The sequence below is a fragment of the Prunus mume genome, linkage group LG5 (assembly GCF_029339155.1).
Source record: "Prunus mume cultivar Tortuosa linkage group LG5, ASM2933915v1, whole genome shotgun sequence".
In the NCBI taxonomy this organism is placed as follows: Eukaryota; Viridiplantae; Streptophyta; class Magnoliopsida; order Rosales; family Rosaceae; genus Prunus; species Prunus mume.
Genome location: NC_142702.1, coordinates 2,503,108 through 2,520,436, shown reverse-complemented (window position 1 = coordinate 2,520,436; position 17,329 = coordinate 2,503,108). Strand labels below are relative to the sequence as shown.

At 39.6% G+C, this 17,329-nt stretch overlaps 2 pseudogenes; one reads left to right on the top strand and one right to left on the bottom strand.

The window, feature by feature from the left end:
• The window catches only part of LOC103330479 (histone acetyltransferase type B catalytic subunit-like), a 34,193-nt pseudogene that overhangs the window by 12,750 nt on the left and 4,114 nt on the right, over positions 1-17,329 (bottom strand).
• LOC148916630 (uncharacterized) lies at positions 12,431-15,479 on the top strand (annotated as a pseudogene).

Genomic DNA, 17,329 nt, shown 5'->3' with positions numbered 1-17,329 from the left:
GGGGCTTTGTGATCTACAGATGATGCATCTTTACAGGGATTGGGATGTGTTTTGATGCAACATGACCGGGTGATTGCTTATGCCTCGAGGCAACTCAAAAAGCATGAGCGAAATTATCCAGTCCATGACTTGGAACTTGCCGCAGTAGTGTTTGCTCTGAAGATTTGGCGACATTACTTGTATGGTGAGACCTGTCAAATTTTCACGGATCATAAGAGCCTCAAGTATTTCTTTACCCAGAAGGAACTGAATATGAGACAACGGCGCTGGTTGGAATTGATCAAGGATTATGATTGTACGATTGAGTATCACCCAGGCCGAGCTAATGTGGTTGCAGATGCATTGAGTAGGAAGGCTCCTGCGAACTTAGCCCATATTAAGGCGGCCTATCTTCCGTTGTTGGTGGAACTACGGAAAGATGGAGTAGAAATGGAGATGACTCAACAAGGTGGAATCCTTGCTAGCTTGCATGTGAGACCCATTATGGTGGAACGGGTAATTGCAGGCCAGTTGGAAGATCCTGTACTCTGTAGGATAAGGGGAGAAGTAGAGAATGGAACGCGGAAGGATTATGCTATAAGGGGAGACGGAGCCTTGGTAAAAGGAGCTTGTCTATGTGTACCTGGTAAGAATGTTGAGTTGAAAAGAGAAATCATGGAAGAAGCTCACTGTTCTACTTATACCATGCATCCGGGTAGCACGAAGATGTACCGGACGCTACGGGCATATTATTCATGGCCGCATATGAAGGGAGACATTGCTAAATATGTGAGCAGATGTTTGATATGTCAACAAGTGAAGGCAGAGCGACAGAAGCCATCGGGACTCATGCAACCACTTCAGATTCCTGAATGGAAGTGGGAGCGTATTACCATGGATTTTGTTTTTAAGCTTCCACGTACTTCAAAGGGTCATGATGGAATTTGGGTGATAGTGGATAGACTTACCAAGTCTGCTCATTTCCTACCCATCAAGGAGACCTATCCTTTGACAAGATTGGCAAAACTTTTTGTGGACGAGATTGTCAGATTGCATGGAGCACCTGTGTCCATCGTATCGGACAGGGATCCTAGGTTCACTTCTCGATTTTGGAGGTGTTTACAAGAAGCTATGGGTACTAGATTGCAATTCAGTACTGCTTTTCACCCACAAACCGATGGACAATCGGAAAGGACTATCCAGACTTTGGAGGACATGTTGAGGTCCTGTGTGTTACAGTTTAAGGATGCATGGGATGTTCACCTTGCCTTGGTGGAGTTTGCTTATAATAACAGCTATCATTCGAGTATTGGGATGGCTCCTTATGAGGCGTTGTACGGGAGGCAGTGCAGGACTCCTATTTGTTGGAATGAAGTGGGTGACAAGAAACTGGAAAAAGTGGATAGTATCCGAGTAACAAATGAGAAGGTGAAGATTATAAAGGAGAAGTTGAAAACTGCACAAGACCGACAGAAGAGTTATGCAGATAACAGGTCCAAAGATCTTGAGTTTACAGTTGGGGATTGGGTGTTCCTGAAGTTATCTCCTTGGAAGGGTGTGATGAGATTTGGGAAACGTGGGAAGTTAAGCCCTCGTTACATTGGACCCTATGAGATCACGGAGCGAATTGGACCTGTGGCTTACTGACTAGCCTTACCTCCAGAACTGTCTCAAGTTCATGATGTATTCCATGTATCTATGCTCGGAAATACATGCCAGATCCTTCCCATGTATTAGAATACCAACCTGTGGAATTGGAAGAAGATTTGACGTATGAGGAACAACCTACAGATCTTGGATAGGAAAGAACAGAAGTTGCGCTCTAGATCCATCCCGGTAGTGAAAGTTTTGTGGAGAAGCCAAACTGTGGAAGAAGCTACTTGGGAACCCGAAGAGCAGATGCGGGCCAAGTATCCTTATCTCTTCCATTGACAGGTATGTGAATTTCGGGGACGAAATTTCTGTAAGGAGGGTAGAATGTAACACCCCGACCCCGTTTATTTTCCTATTTAATTTAATTAAGGGAAAATATTAACTATTCCTGGGTTAAGGGTGATTTTGGTCACTTTCTTATCCGGGAAGATTTTGGGACCGTGAGTGGTGTGGTTGCGTAGGCGGTCGAGACGAAACCGTAGACAAAGCGGTAGGCCTGAATCGGAGATTTAACGAAGCTTTGGCGATCAAAACTTGTTCGGTGGCGAACCGTAAATTTTCGAAGGGTTTAGTAAAAATCAAATTTTTACTATTTTCACCTCACTCTCTCTCTCTCTCCTCCCGCGTACACTCTCTCTCTCTCTCCCGCTTTCTCCCGATTCTCTCTTTCTCTCTCTTGAATCTCACAGCCCGCAACGGGAAGAGCCGCACGGTCCGTCGACTCACCTTGAAGCCCCGATCACAACCCACGATTATCCCGACCGGAAACGCGAAATCCGGCCGTGTTATCGATCGTTCAAGTCGGAATTTTCACGGCGTTGCGCCGTCGTCTCCGCCGTCCCAATCCCGGTGAACCAGGTGAGGTTTCTTCTCCTTTTTACGTGTTCTAGCTGATTTTGGGTTAGGATTAGATCGAATTTGAAGTTTGGAACCGAATTGGAAACCTAGGTTTTGGCCGGATTTCAATTTGAAATTCCGGCCACTTGCCGTCCGAATTGGATGTTGCCGTAGTTGAAAAAGTTGCTCCATTCTTCGAGTAGTATCTAGGATTGGAAGGGTGAGCGTTGGTTTGGAGATTTTCCGTCGCCGGAAATCTCTCTACACACCGCGCACTGCCGGCGCGTGTGGCGGCGCGTGGGCAAGGTGGGTGAAGTTGTTTTTCGTCCTGTTGAGATCCTTAGGCTGTCACGAGTGCGTAGGATTTCGCGGATCTCAATTTGGATATCATTTGACTATCGAACGGATTTCGCATATTGTGCGTTATCCGGGTTCGATAAGTTCTGACCGTTGGATCGTTTCCAAATTGAAGTATGTTGATGTAGGTACTCTTAGAAACCTATAGGAATTCGCGGATCGTGAATTGGAGCCCCGGATGTTCCGATTCAATAATGTGAAGTTTAGAGAAAACGCGATCACCGTGCGATTGGGAAGCGAATTCCAATCAGTAACCAGACCTTAGGATGTTCCTTTGGACGTGAGCGCACCGGAACTTGGGGATTTAAGTATTTCCTTTCGTGAATTTCCGTTTGGAAGTACGTCTTTGTTAATCAAGGATTTGTATCTTGGAATAGGTACTTGGTTGATCACTCGCAGTGGGACCCTCACGGGGCCGGGCAGCTTGGGATTACTTGTGAGTGGACTTTGTTTTAAGCATATGCATGGTTTTTAATTATGAAAGTTTTGTGCATATACTTTAAATGATGGTGACTTTGATTTAATAAGTCTTTGGTCGATGATTTGAATATGTTTATATATCTTGGATATATATTTTGAATATGAACATATATATTCGAGTATGATGATTATGTTGATATGGATTTTGGGTTGGCTATCTATATTGTCTATGTGTAGAGTATGAGAGGTTGTTGTGGTGAGATTGTGGAAAGTTAGGAGTTTGATGGATGGTTGTGAGATATGAGTAGGGTAGGTGAGTACCATTCCCTAGTTACTAGGCTTCCCACACACGTCGTTGGCAGTGCCGGTGGGGTGGGAAGGCCATGAGATTACGGGTCTCACACATGGCGTTGGCAGTGCCGGTGTGTGAGACACTTTCCATACGTGTCGTTGGCGTGCGGCGTATGGGGAGAGTATGTATATTGCTTGAGTATCATCACACACGTCGTTGGCGTGCCGGTGGGGTGATGATACTGTCTGCGCGCGTAGGACTTGATATGAGATTTGTGAGCTACACGTGTCGCTTGGCGGTGCCGCGTGTGAGCTATGGAGTTCCGTCCCGGTTGGACTACTCATCCCGGACGCGGTTAGTGTTCGAAATCCTGCGTACCATAACAATCCCCCGGTTGGATTGTCTCCCCGGTACATTAGTTTGGAGAGGAGTATATTGTATATTAGAGTCTTAGCTATATATATATTTATATATGGGTATTTACGGGTGTTGAGAGTTGCATATATTTTGGGAAATGAGTTGTGAGCTTGAGATGTGGAGATGTTTTGGACTTTGGGATTTTTGTGTTTGAGTTTTGGGTTTCTGAATTGTGAAACTGCATGCTAGAGCATTATTTTTACATGGTGGGGTTACTATGTTGTTTTAAAGTGAAACTTTATTTCATCCACTCACATCTTTCTGCTTTATGCCCTGCATGAGTTGCTCTGAAGGCATTCGAGCAAGTCACGAGCTCCGAACTTGTCGTCTGCTAATAGGGTCCGTATAAATTCTTTCTACTCCCCTGTTTGTTGTAAACAAATTCTGTAGACGCTCTGTTATTGCCCATGTTAGGCTACTACTTGAGGCCGGAGGCCATTTTGTGTTGGATTGTAGTATGTTAAAAGCATGCTGGCAGTTGGATTGTATATTGATGTAAATTATTGCAAGTTGTTTATTGTTGGTTTGAGCATTTTACAGGGGAGACTCTGCCAAAATTTTGGTAGAATGTCTTGGGTTTTAGTAAGTGGGCCGGCATCAGTATGATGTCGGCACCAAGACGGATCCGCCTCGGTTTGGGAAAATTCGGGCGGGTCCTGTCATTTACAAAGCCTGAGATCCCATCATACACAAGAAGTCTAAAACTACAGTTTATCTTAAGGGACTTTTGTTGGAGTTTCACTTCTCTTAAGGGAATTTCTAAAATGTTATATTATTTTATCTTTTGTGTGGTATTCTGCAGCAATCCTCTTCAGAATTTAGAGAGAATACAAGCTAATTTCACAGGGAGGAGAAACAGTTATTCCCAGGAGTTCCACCTATTATAGGTTGAGTATGGCATTCTCACTTTTACAGAGTATAACAATTAGCGGATTTGCGGTTCTAGATTTTGGAAATAAAAAAAAATCCAAGTAAAATGAAATTACTAATCTATAAATATGAATTTAGGAAATCATTTTGGTGGGGCCATTCAAACTTTTCCTTCCATCATGCATTCAATGATAGGCATATATTTTAGGTTTGTGAGCATGATATGTTCTTCCTAATTTTTTGTGCCTAATTAGTGTTATAGCGTTCAGAGTCTACCAAGATTGTTTGCTTCAGTTCTGTGGTCTACCTTCAAAATCTTATTTCTGTTTTTGCCAGTGTGACACTTAATGATATTATACAAAAGAACTTCCCAGAGGAATTTGCCGAAAGGAAGTTGAAGTTGATAATGGATGGTGTCCTCTCGTTTCAGAAGTTTCCGCTACACATTTTTTAACCTCAGTATAGACTTGTGGTAAGTTGGTTAGAAGTTTATATTTTTCACATATGACATTCATAAAATATTTAAATGTAGAAGTGCATTTGCTGCAAAATAACTATGTTGCCAAATTTATCTGGCAAGTTTTGTATGCCTATCTGGTACTTTTCTACAGTCAATGTGATCCATGTGTTTTGTTGTTTTTATTGAATATTCATAGATTTTTGCTTGTACCTTGTCACCTAAACAACGGGTAAGGAGGATAATGGAAGGCAACCGTCGAATGGGAATGGTAGATTAGTGTCACTGGTCCCTTTCTTTCCCTTTTAACTTTCTTAAGGCATATAAAGTTTGACCCAAAGTATAAGTTTCACTGATTGTTGCTTTTTTATTTATTTAAATTTGTAGGTTATCATTGATTCTTCGACAGGTTCAATAGCTGATTTTTCTTGTGAAGTGGAAATTTCCAAGTAGATCTTTCATCCTCCTCCTTTCCTACTTAATTTTCTAGTATGCAGAATGTCATTTGTAAACTCCACTACCATGCTTCCTCCTTTTAAAGAAAAAAAAATTATTATTTATGTAGGGGTGAACCACTCCCAAATGGACGTTTCTATTTAGAGGTTAGATACGAGTGTCTTTCACTTCAATCTGTACTTTTGCGCTCTGTTTACATTGTATAATTCGATCTTGGGACCAAGATGGGTGAGTGGTCTTATGAGATGTCTAGCCATTCATTTTAATTACTGCTCTTGTTCAATATTTTTGTCTTTTGATGTACTCCTCAAGTACCATATGACGAGCCGCATGCTCGCATTGTCTAATACATTGATTGTAACCTATTATCAATATTAATAGAAATACAGACATTGCTTTTCTCAATACCTATAGACCTTTTTCTTTCTAGTATGAATTCTATCAGTACACTCAAAAGAGATGACAGAATGCTGGTATAGCCGGGCGGCTATACCTTCTAAATATATTATATTTAAAGAGTACAGCCGTGGGGTCATACCATTTAAATATCATTTTCATAGCATAGTACGGCTATACTATTTATTGAAAAAAAAAGGCCAAAAACGGCAATACGAGCTTTATATTTCCCTCCTGCTCGCTCGTTTCACCAATCACCTCCTGCTGGTTATGAGGTGGGTCCCACGACTGCCACGTTAGCAGTTAACGTTTGACTTTGACAATCAATGTAACGGCTGGTGTAAATTGGTAATATTTCAAAATGTTGGATACGAAATTGATTAAAATGAAACCTTGGGGCCCATTTCGACACTAAACCTCCAGGGACTAAAGTGTAGTTAATCCTAAATTAAATTTTATCCATGCATTAGGAAAATATTACCAAGGAAAGAATTGAAAATTTAAATTCTAAAATTCAATTACGAGGAGATAATGCATTAAATTTAGATTTTCAATGTGTTTTCTTTATTACCCCAATGGGTAAATCGACACAACAAAAAGGTAATAAAAGTCAAATGACTTACATCTAAAACAAAAAAAGCGTGGACTAAACTCAATGACAGCTAATCATTTTGGACTTAGATCGAAGAACCCCTTATATTTTCTACTCAAAGGTTCTTAAAGGGAGCTTCAAGCATTGATCAACACTTCTTCTCAACACCATTTAAGAAAAATATACTTGTAAGTGTCCAAAGTTGTTATTGTCATAATTATTGCTAGAGTGATTGTCTTGCATTTCCTATTCGAAATGGCAAGATGGTACCTGTAACACTAGTTTTAGAGGCATAGCCGTGCGGCTATATTCTTTAAATATATTTGAATATTTTAAAGGTATAGCCGGCCGGCTATACTCTTTAATCTATCCAGGGTTTAGCTCTGATAATCCTTTTCCACGTAAACAAACAAAAAATTTGCAGAATCAGAAACATACGTAAATTGGACACCATGGTAGCCACGGATAGAGGACTCGAACTCGTGCATTTAACGCCGTCTAGGGCACTGAGCAAGCCTGTTCATTTCGGCGGTGTTGAAAAATCGCCAAGGCACCGACGGGAGGACACCGACGGCAGGGAGTTAGGCGGCGCCTGGCGGCCCGGAAGGATCTAGGAGGCGCCTTGGCGGCCTGGAAGGATCTAGGAGGCGCCTTGGCGGCTGTAGGATCTAGGCGGCGTCTTGGCCGCTGGGAGGATCTAGGCGGCGCCTAGGCGGCGTGGGAGGATCTAGGCGGCGCCTAGGCGGCCTGAAAGGATCTAGGCGGCCTGGGAGGATCTAGGTGGCCTGGGCGGGTCGTGTCCATAGTTATAATCAACTTAGGCATCCATAGTCTTCCAAAAATTTACAAGCAGCAAAACGGAGAAAAGACGAGAATCATGAAGATTCCTTCGATCTGAACAACTCTGAGAGGGGAAGCAACCTCTTCTGTCGCTGCCACCTAAAGAAAGGATCTTGCCACCGCTGTACAATCAACAAAACAAAACCAAATTTTCACAAAGAAGAAAAACAAACGCATTCAAATTTACAGATAAAAATACAGATAGAGAATTGTACGAACGGGTTGCCATGTTGTAATTTCACGGAGAGAGCAAAATAAGATAGGAGAGATTAAAATAAGAGAAGAGAGACAGAGCAACAGTATAAGATGGGAAGCTTTGCCTCTCTCGGGTGCTGAGGAACCTCTGTGTATTAGAAGCCTAATGTTACTGTCTAATATTTTGACTACATGCCTATAAATTTTTTTATTTATTTAAATATTTCGACTGTACAAGTGGAATAGCACTGTAGGGTGGACGCTACTTTAGACTATGTGAATGAGTTTGATATTGAGGAGGAGGTAATAGTACGGGCCAATGAAATCTTCTTCAACTGATTCAAAGAAAATTTTGGTTGAAATTTTGTACACCTTATTTTGGAGGTAATATATGCATCATCCTTATGGCTTTGGAGAGAAAGAAAGATGGAAAAAGAAGTGAAATCAGAAGACAAAGATCCCCTGCTGACAGAAAAGCACCTTATGTTTATGAAAAGTGGTCACCTTCTCTCCAATTCCAATCTTCTTTTCTTGCTTGCAATTTGCACAGCTGAGGCTTCCCTCTGTTCTCTATGTTCTATGTATATGTCCTTTCACTTTTGTCATGGTTGGTTGGTTTTCAATTTCAACCAAGTTCAATGAATCCAAGCCAACAGTCACAGACTCACAGCATGCGGAGGGCTAAGACTTTGCTGCTTCTTGTTTGACTTTTAAAGAGACACCAGAGACAGACAGATAGAGAGGTTTTGCCACAATACAACAGATTCAGCTTTGGATGCTTCTCCTACTAAATCCTATTGGGTTGTTGGAGAAATAAAGTATAGCCGGACGGCTATACACTGCAAATATATTCAAATACTTTAACGGTATAGCCGTATATTCGATGATTTTAAAGGTATAGCCGCCCGGCTATACGCTTTAAATATGTTCCTAATGAACACGAAACTCATAGAGGAATGTTGTCCGCGAGTGAAATGAAGGGATAGAGAAACGAACACGAAGCTAGACACAACCATTTTGCTTCTTTATAAGCGTTTCCAAGCATCAAAAACTCAGTCTTGAGGCTCTCTCTCAACTCAAGCTTCAATTTTTTTTTTCTTCTTCAGGTTCAGTTGCTGCATTGATTTGATTGGTTGGGGTCTCTCAATGTCTGCCGAGGCAAAGCCTTCGTCCTCCGGGTTCGGCACCTACGTGCCTGGTGCGTGGATTACTACATTTCGGTAAGTCTTGTTTGGTTGCTGAGAAAATGTCGGGAAACCAGGAAGAAATTGAGTAATTTGTTTACCGGAAGGATCCAATTCGATTTAATTTCAAATTAATGTTAGAATTGGTGAAACTCTTTCGACCAAATCAAAAGTAAAATAGATTTTTGTTGTTATAAAAGACAACATTCTAACAAGTGGTCTATTGATTTCATGAGAGACCAACACAAGACACACTGGTTCACCAATTGCAAGCCTCTTCTTTGTAATTGGTCGATGGTTAAAAACCGTCCATGTAAAGCCAACCAAGCAGAAAATGCAAGAGGACTTAAAGACTCCACTACCATACTCCCCAATTACACTCCCTTAAAGGAAGTCCTGTATAATAGGAACTTCTACTTGCAGTTGTTCTTCCTACTGAGAGGAAGTCTATAAGGAGAAACAGTTATGCTAAGAGGAAATCCATGTAGAATACAACGTTTTGAGACCCTTAATCAAGTCCTAACTAAAATACGGGGATTTAACGCACGTTTACAAAGCCTGAGATCCCATCATACACAACAAGTCTAAAACTATGGTTTCTCTTAAGGGACTTTTGTTGTAGTTTTACTTGTCGAAAAGAAAGCATAAGGAATGTTTCCCCACACACATGATAGTGGCAGCCCAGTCATCGACGATTCTACAATAGGCTTTTGTGATCCATGTGTTTTGTTGTTTTTATTGAATATTCATAGATTTTTGCTTGTACCTTGTCACTTAAACAACGGGTAAGGAGGATAATGGAAGGCAACCGTCAAATGGGAATGGTAGATTAGTGTCACTGGTCCCTTTCTTTCCCTTTTAACTTTCTTAAGGCATATAAAGTTTGACCCAAAGTATAAGTTTCACTGATTTTTGCTTTTTTTTTATATAATTTTGTAGGTTATCATTGATTCTTCGACAGGTTCAATAGCTGATTTTTCTTGTGAAGTGGAAATTACCAAGTAGATCTTTCAACCTCCTCCTTTCCTACTTAATTTTCTAGTGTGCAGAATGTCATTTGTAAACTCCGCTACCATGCTTCCTCCTTTTAAAGAAAAAAATTTATTATTTATGTAGGGGTGAACCCCTCCCAAATGGACGTTTCTATTTAGAGGTTAGATACGAGTGTCTTTCACTTCAATCTGTTCTTTTGCGCTCTGTTTACATTGTATAATTCGATCTTGGGACCAAGATGGGTGAGTGGTCTTATGAGATGTCTAGCCATTCATTTTAATTACTGCTCTTGTTCAATATTTGTGTCTTTTGATGTACTCCTCAAGTACCATATGACAAGAGCCGCATGCTTTCATTGTCTGATACATTGATTGTAACCTATTATTAATATTAATAGAAATATAGACATTGTTTTTCTCAATACCTATAGACCTTTTTCATTCTAGTATGAATTCTATCAGTACACTCCTTCAAAGAGATGACAGAATGCTGGTATAGCCGGCCGGCTACACCATCTAAATATATTATATTTAAAGAGTACAGCCGTGCGGACATACCATTTAAATATCATTTTCATAGCATAATACGGCTATACTATTTATTGAAAAAAAAGAGGCCAAAAATGGCAATACGAGCTTTATATTTCCCTCCTGCCTGGCTCGCTAATCATTTCCCATCAAAGTCTTCAAGTTCAATGCCAAAATAGAGGTGGGCAATTCCTCATTTGAGCCCTCATGGCGTCTCCCAAGAAATCAAAGAAAAGCAAGAAAGATAGGAATATTGAAGAAAAACTTAAGCTTGGTTCCAATCGAGCTCAAGCCCTGCAGACTATGGCTGGTGGGATAGTTTCTTCAACCTGGTTTTTCTTTTCACTAAGCTCAGTCTTCAATTACTCTGCTTCCTGCTTTTTAGTGGAATGCATTCAGATAACTTGTAGTTTTAACTAAATTATCTTTATATTTTGCTTATTTTGGAAAATCTATGATGCACAGAAATCTAGAACAAGTGGTGGATTTTGTTCTGTAATGTTAAATTCGGTAATGATGTTCATAATTAGAGCTCAAAACCTATAAACTGTGCTTTTGTTCAGTTAGGCTGTTGGAAAAATGGGCCTAGGCGCTAGCGACCGCCTAGGCGGGTGTCCTTTTTTTTTTCCTGACTTTAGCTAAATTATGAACTCGCTTCAATTTCTGATGGCCACTATACAAAAATTTGCTTTTGATTATGTGTTTTGCATCCTGAAAAGAGAAAGATGTGGTCGAAAAGTTATTACTAGAGGAGGCAATAGAGATTTGAGCATGTAAAAGTAGTATGTAATTGTTAGGAATCTGGGTTGGCCTAAGTTGGATGAGTAGTTGGAAATCCTGACTGAATCAGACTTGGAGAATATACAGACATTGAAACACATAGTCGGGCTTTGCTTGTTGTCATAGTCTATGAAGCCGCAATTCACCTCTGGAAGGTTGACAAGTTTGACTTTGTTGTCTACCTGAGTGCCTATATCGACTTCGTTTTTGGCAGCATTGAAATTGGATTAGTCTTAGCGGTACGTATCACTATTGTGTGTGACAGTAACACTATATCTATCAACTTAAAACTATGCATTAGAACTAATATTTCTTTTTTCTTCTGTGTAGGTTGCAATATCTATGATCAGGGTACTTTTGTTTGTGGCAAGGCCAAGGACTTTTGTTCGAGGAAACCTTCCGAATTCCATGGTTTACAGAAATGTTGAGCAGTATCCCAACGCAAGCAATGTTCCTGGAATTCTCAAATTCTCATACTTGAGATTGATGCTCCCATTTACTTTGCAAATACCAACTACTTAAGAGAAAGGTACTAATTAATTAAACCAAAGTAAGAACTAAAGATTTGGGGCTTAAGATAGATAATAGCAAGTACAAGGACTAAGGTTTTGTTGAGTTGTTCTTGAGGTGGTTGTACTATCTTTTTGTTTTCTGGTCATGTTTATGTTCTAGTGAGTCAGAACTAAAGATTTGGGGCTTATGATAGATAAGTGGCTTATCTATGGGACTGGGAAAGAGACATCCCACTTTGTTTGAGAAGGTTTGAATCAGACATTTGATTTTTATGATGGTTGCACAAATTTTCATCTACAAATTGATTGAATAACTAGTGTAGTGCTTCAAGTTACCAGTCGCTTCTAACCAAGGTGCTTTCTGATAGTGTCACCATACTCATTAAACATAGAGACCTCTGTGTGTCATCCGTTTGATTCTAATAATTTCCAAGTGTTAAGTTGGTTAACTATTCTAGCATTTGAGCCATAAATTACTGAAACAGTCTCATGATGAAAGAATTGATTGCGTTCTCATGATTATTTGTGATCATAGAAACTGCTTTCCAGAAATCCTTTAATCTTTCTCTGATGTATTTTGTTTCATTTGTAGGCACACAGGTTGGAGAGGACTTGATGAAGGCATCGTTGTAGTTGGGACTTGCATGATTTAAAAGCCACAACGGCTGGTTGCATGTCAACCCCATCCAAAACAATTAAACCACGGAAAAAACACTCTCAGCGGGTCATCAAACGCCATAGAAAGGCAACCTGCTCCGCCTCAGATGGTACCAAGAAAAGAAATACCAGTTTCATGAAAATAAATAGTGATGCAAGAGGTCGCGTGAGTGACTATGCTGTCAATGAGTTTGTTCATGTGGACTTTGAGAATGGTGCAACAACTACTCACAGAAGATCTAAGGTTTCTAATTCAACATTCCATCTCACCCAGCTGCAATGACACCACAGTCAATATGATTCGAATGGTGTGTGCTTTCTTTCCTTAGATTTCAACGATCTTTCAATTTCAACCAATAGTGCTGACAAGAAAATTCATAGCTCTTGAATCTCATATTTTTAAAGTTATTCATTTGCAGTAATTTTCCAAGAGGAAGCTTGGTTTGACTCGGTGAGTATCTGGAGTCTGACTCGGAAGATGACTTTATCAGTATACATGGAGGTATTGGCCATCAACCTGTAACTATATATTACAGAATGAAAGCCTTGTGGTCTTGTTTGATTGCAAAACGTCATTACTACTGAAGTAATTTTTCTTGAGCTACTTATTGGAAAAGGATTTTGTTTTGTTTTCTTAATTTTCTTCTCTTATTCTACAGATGGTTTTCCATTAGCAAGCAATCCAGTTCGGAATATCTCAAATGGCCAAGTACTTCAGTACGAAAGATCTGCTAGCTTTGTTGATAACGAGTGTAAGTACGAAGAATAACAAAGCTATATGAAAATTGACGGAGGTAAATCACATAAAATCACAGACAAAGATGAGCGCAAGGAATCAAATCGGTTTTCGCTTACTAATAGTCAGGGCTATGAGCTTTTTTACTTAGGGAAGGTTGATGAAGTTTGCAGTAAGAGGAAGAATATATTAGATGACTCTTATGGAAGCTTTAAAGGACTTACAGAGGATGAACGTGATTCTAATGAAAGAATTCAAGACAATGCCATGAAATCTGGCATATCTCAATTGGTACCTTCTGTAAGTTTCAACGATAAGATTCTAAGTGCACAGAGTTTGGTTCCACAAGTTCCAGAGAAAGCCATGGGCCGTTTTCATACTCTCTTTTAAAAGGAGATCCTGTGATGCAGAAGAAACCATTGAACAATGTAAGCATTCAAATAATTCAATTTTCTTTGAATAGAAAGAAAACTTAGAATATTGGGATTGATGTACATGTATATTACTGAACATTTCAATGATATATCCACAGGTCAATCAAAAAGGTTTATGTATCGGCCTAGACCAGGATATATCATTCCATATTGTAGAGTAGAGAAGCCGACTTCAGGTTCTTGGTCTGAGATTCCACCCTCAACTTTTAAATTCCGTGGCGAGAACTATTTCAAGTATGACTTTGGTTTTTTCTTTTGTCAAGACCAACCTTAACTGAATTTAGACATTTGCAACTAATTACTCTGTTCTGCCTTGCAAATGATAATATTATTTTTTGTTGGTCTACCATCCAGAGATAACGAAAGTCAACTGCTCCGAACTACAGTCCATATAACTCCAATAGGTGTTGATGTGTCAGTATGCCCCAAAAAGATACATCACATTTCCCAGCATCCTGAGCTTCCCAAAGTGAAAGCAAATGGGAAGTGTTCATTGTAAACATACAGGTATTTTTTCAGAATTGATTTATCTTGTTATGTTATGTTTGTTATATTTGGTCAATATCTAATGATATTGCTCTGCGCCTTGTTGCAATTGCCTACTTATCCTGCTGCAATGTTTCTTGGTGATAGTGATGGAGAGGGGATGAGTCTTGTAATGTATTTCAAAGTTTCTGAGAATTTTGATAAAGACATCCCTCCTCAATTCCAGGACATTATCAAGGTAACTTCATTTTGTATGCAACTTCATCCATTTGGATAGGCATGTACTTTATTATAATGGAAATGTGATCTTATCTTCAATTGGAACACTCAGTCTGTTGATATATTTGAATGATGCTTTTAGAAAACGGTTGACAATGAGACAGAAAAAGTTAAAGGATTTGCAAAGGACTCCACTATACCTTTTAGAGAAAGACTAAAGATCTTGGCTGGGGTGGTAAATCCTGAGGATATCGGTCGGAGTTCTGCTGAGAAGAAGCTTGTACATGCATATAATGACAAACCAATTCTTTCATGCCCCCAGCACAATTTTAACAAGGTAAACATTGAACATTTATGTTGCTGAGTGTTAAGAAGATGAAACAGAAAAACCATGTTGTTTGACTTTATCAAGCTCTCTCACACGCAGGGTCCTAACTACTTAGAGATTGATCTGGACATTCATCGCTTCAGCTACATATCAAGGAAGGGTCCCGAATTGATTTATGAACGTCTTAAAAAACGGAATAGCCGAGCGGCGATGATATCTTCTAAAATGCTCTATTTATGGAGTATTGCCAGACGGCTATACTATCTTTTAAAATATTCTGTTTATGGCTTATAGCTGCACAGCTGTACTTTTAAATATTCTTTATAGAGTATACCTGAGCGGCCCGGCTGCTAAAATATTCTTTTTTACGCGTATAGCCGATCGGCTATACTCTTTAAATATAACTATAAAAATCTGGATTTCTCTATAGCAAAGCCGAGCCTTGAGATAATGAATCAATTAGACATGGTATGTATTTACGTTCTAACTTTGTTCCTCTGTGGGCGCTTAGGGTTTAGAGAAAATTTATGCCTTGTTTGTGTGTTGCATGTGTATGAGAAGTGATATAATGATGTTGCTCATCTTTTTAGGTGCCCTTTGTCATATTTCCTAAATAGATTCGAATATTTAAACGGTATAGCGGTGCGTCTGTATTCGAATAATAAAATAATTACTAATTGAAGTAATTAGAAAAGGCTAAGATATTACTTAAAGACATATATATTAAATTAAAGAAGTTGGGCAAAAAATAAGAGCAAAGAAACTAATCTATTTGCCGGATCAGACCTCTCCTGAGGAAAGTTTCCTATGCCGACAAAATGTCGTCGGGAGAGGTCTAATCCGCAAAATTGCATTGAGTTAGACTGTGCCGACGAAAGTTCGTCGGGAGAGGTTTTTTTAAATAATAAGTATAAACTTAGTATCTTTAGGTCAGTACATTTTTAAAATATTTTTTTTTAGTAATTCAATAAAATCTTAGCCTTATTTAATTACTTTCATTAGTAATTATGTTTTAATAATTATTTATTTTGTGAATAATTAGTATTAAATATTTTAATTAACTTCATAAATATATTACTTAATAAATAGTAATTGGTTTTTTTTTAAATTTTTTTTATTTAATAAAATACTTAAATACTAATTATTCACTGAGTAAATAATGATTAAAACATAACTACTAAATAAAGTAATTAAAAAAGAGAAATTCAAATTATGATATTTCATGGCTATAGGTTTAAAATATTATGTTAATGGAGCCTTACGAAAACAAATTTATGTCCGGAGTGCTAAATTGAATCAATAAATTTGTGATCATGAAAATACTTTAGTAATTCACTGACTCACTTGAGAAGTTATTTTGTCCCTTGTGTACATATCCACATGACATGTTGATGTGATTTATCAAAATTTTCTCAAATTATTATAATTCGTGCACAATAGTTATAAAATCCAAATTTTATACAAAAAGAAGGAACAATAAGAGAAAAAATCATAGCCAAAGGTGGTTCATATGGTAGATCCAAAGAATCATATGAAGATGAATCCATTCTCGTAGAAAGGTTAGAATGGTGGTTTATATTTTATGGAAAATAGTATAGCCGGGCGGCTATACTCGGGTTTTTACAAATTTATATTAAAAATAATATTTCCACGCGTCTATACTAGGTTTTTTTCTAATTTTATTTTGAAAATAGTACAGCCGGGCGGCTATACCTAGTATGTCCTTGAAATAGTATAGCCGCGCGGCTATCGTGGTTTTTCAAAAATATTACAGCGGGTGGACTCGAACTCATCACTCTGAACGCGTCGAGGGCACTGAGCAAGCCCGTTCGAGGTTTTGTGCGGTGTTGAAATATCGGCCTAGGCGCTGGGAGGGAGGACACCGATACCAGGGAGTTAGGGGGCCTAGAGCGGCCTTGGAGGATCTAGGCGGCGCCTAGGCGGCTGGGAGGATCTAGCGGCGCCTAGGCGGCTGGGAGGATCTAGGCGGCGCCTAGGCGGCTGGGAAGATCTAGGCCTTCTGGCGGGTCAGGCGCCAGGCGGTGGAGTCGTGTCCTTTTTTCCAAATGAAGAGGCGAAGCTTGGTGCGAAGGACCAAAGGTGACATGTATAGGTACTCGTCACCATCAATATCATACACTGTGACCTCCTGGTTCTTTATGCCTAGTTCGAAATTCATTGACCTCCAACAATGGCAAGATGTGGCTTTCCACGTCTTTTTGCACATGTACAACGTAGCTCGTGTCACTCACTATATGCCAACTGCTTCTCAAAACGCCTGCTGCACCTTGTGATCTTGTTTTGGTGGCTTGGGGGGACGTCAGGAGGGGCATGGCCTCCTTGTTCTACTTGTTGCGGTTGTTGAGGCAGAGGCATGTCTGTCTGCCATGATTTGCATGTTCTTGGGCTGCAGATTCGTGGCGAGGTGAGACTTGGAGGCTCCAACTTTGTTCAAGTTCTTGTTGTTGTTCAGGCATGCCTGTGCTGCAATGACTTCTTGGGCATGTTGGGTTCCACGTTTTGTAATTGAGCAAATTCTTGGGGATAAGAAGGGACATACTTGTTAATTCGAGGAGGAGCCTTGTACTAGTTGCTTGGTGCAGCAACTTGATTTCTTGAAACTGACCAAACTCTTGGAGGCCTTGGGCTGATTGCGGATAATAAGAAGGGTTAATTCGGAGGAAGAGCCTTGTTCTAGTTGTTGTTCTGGTG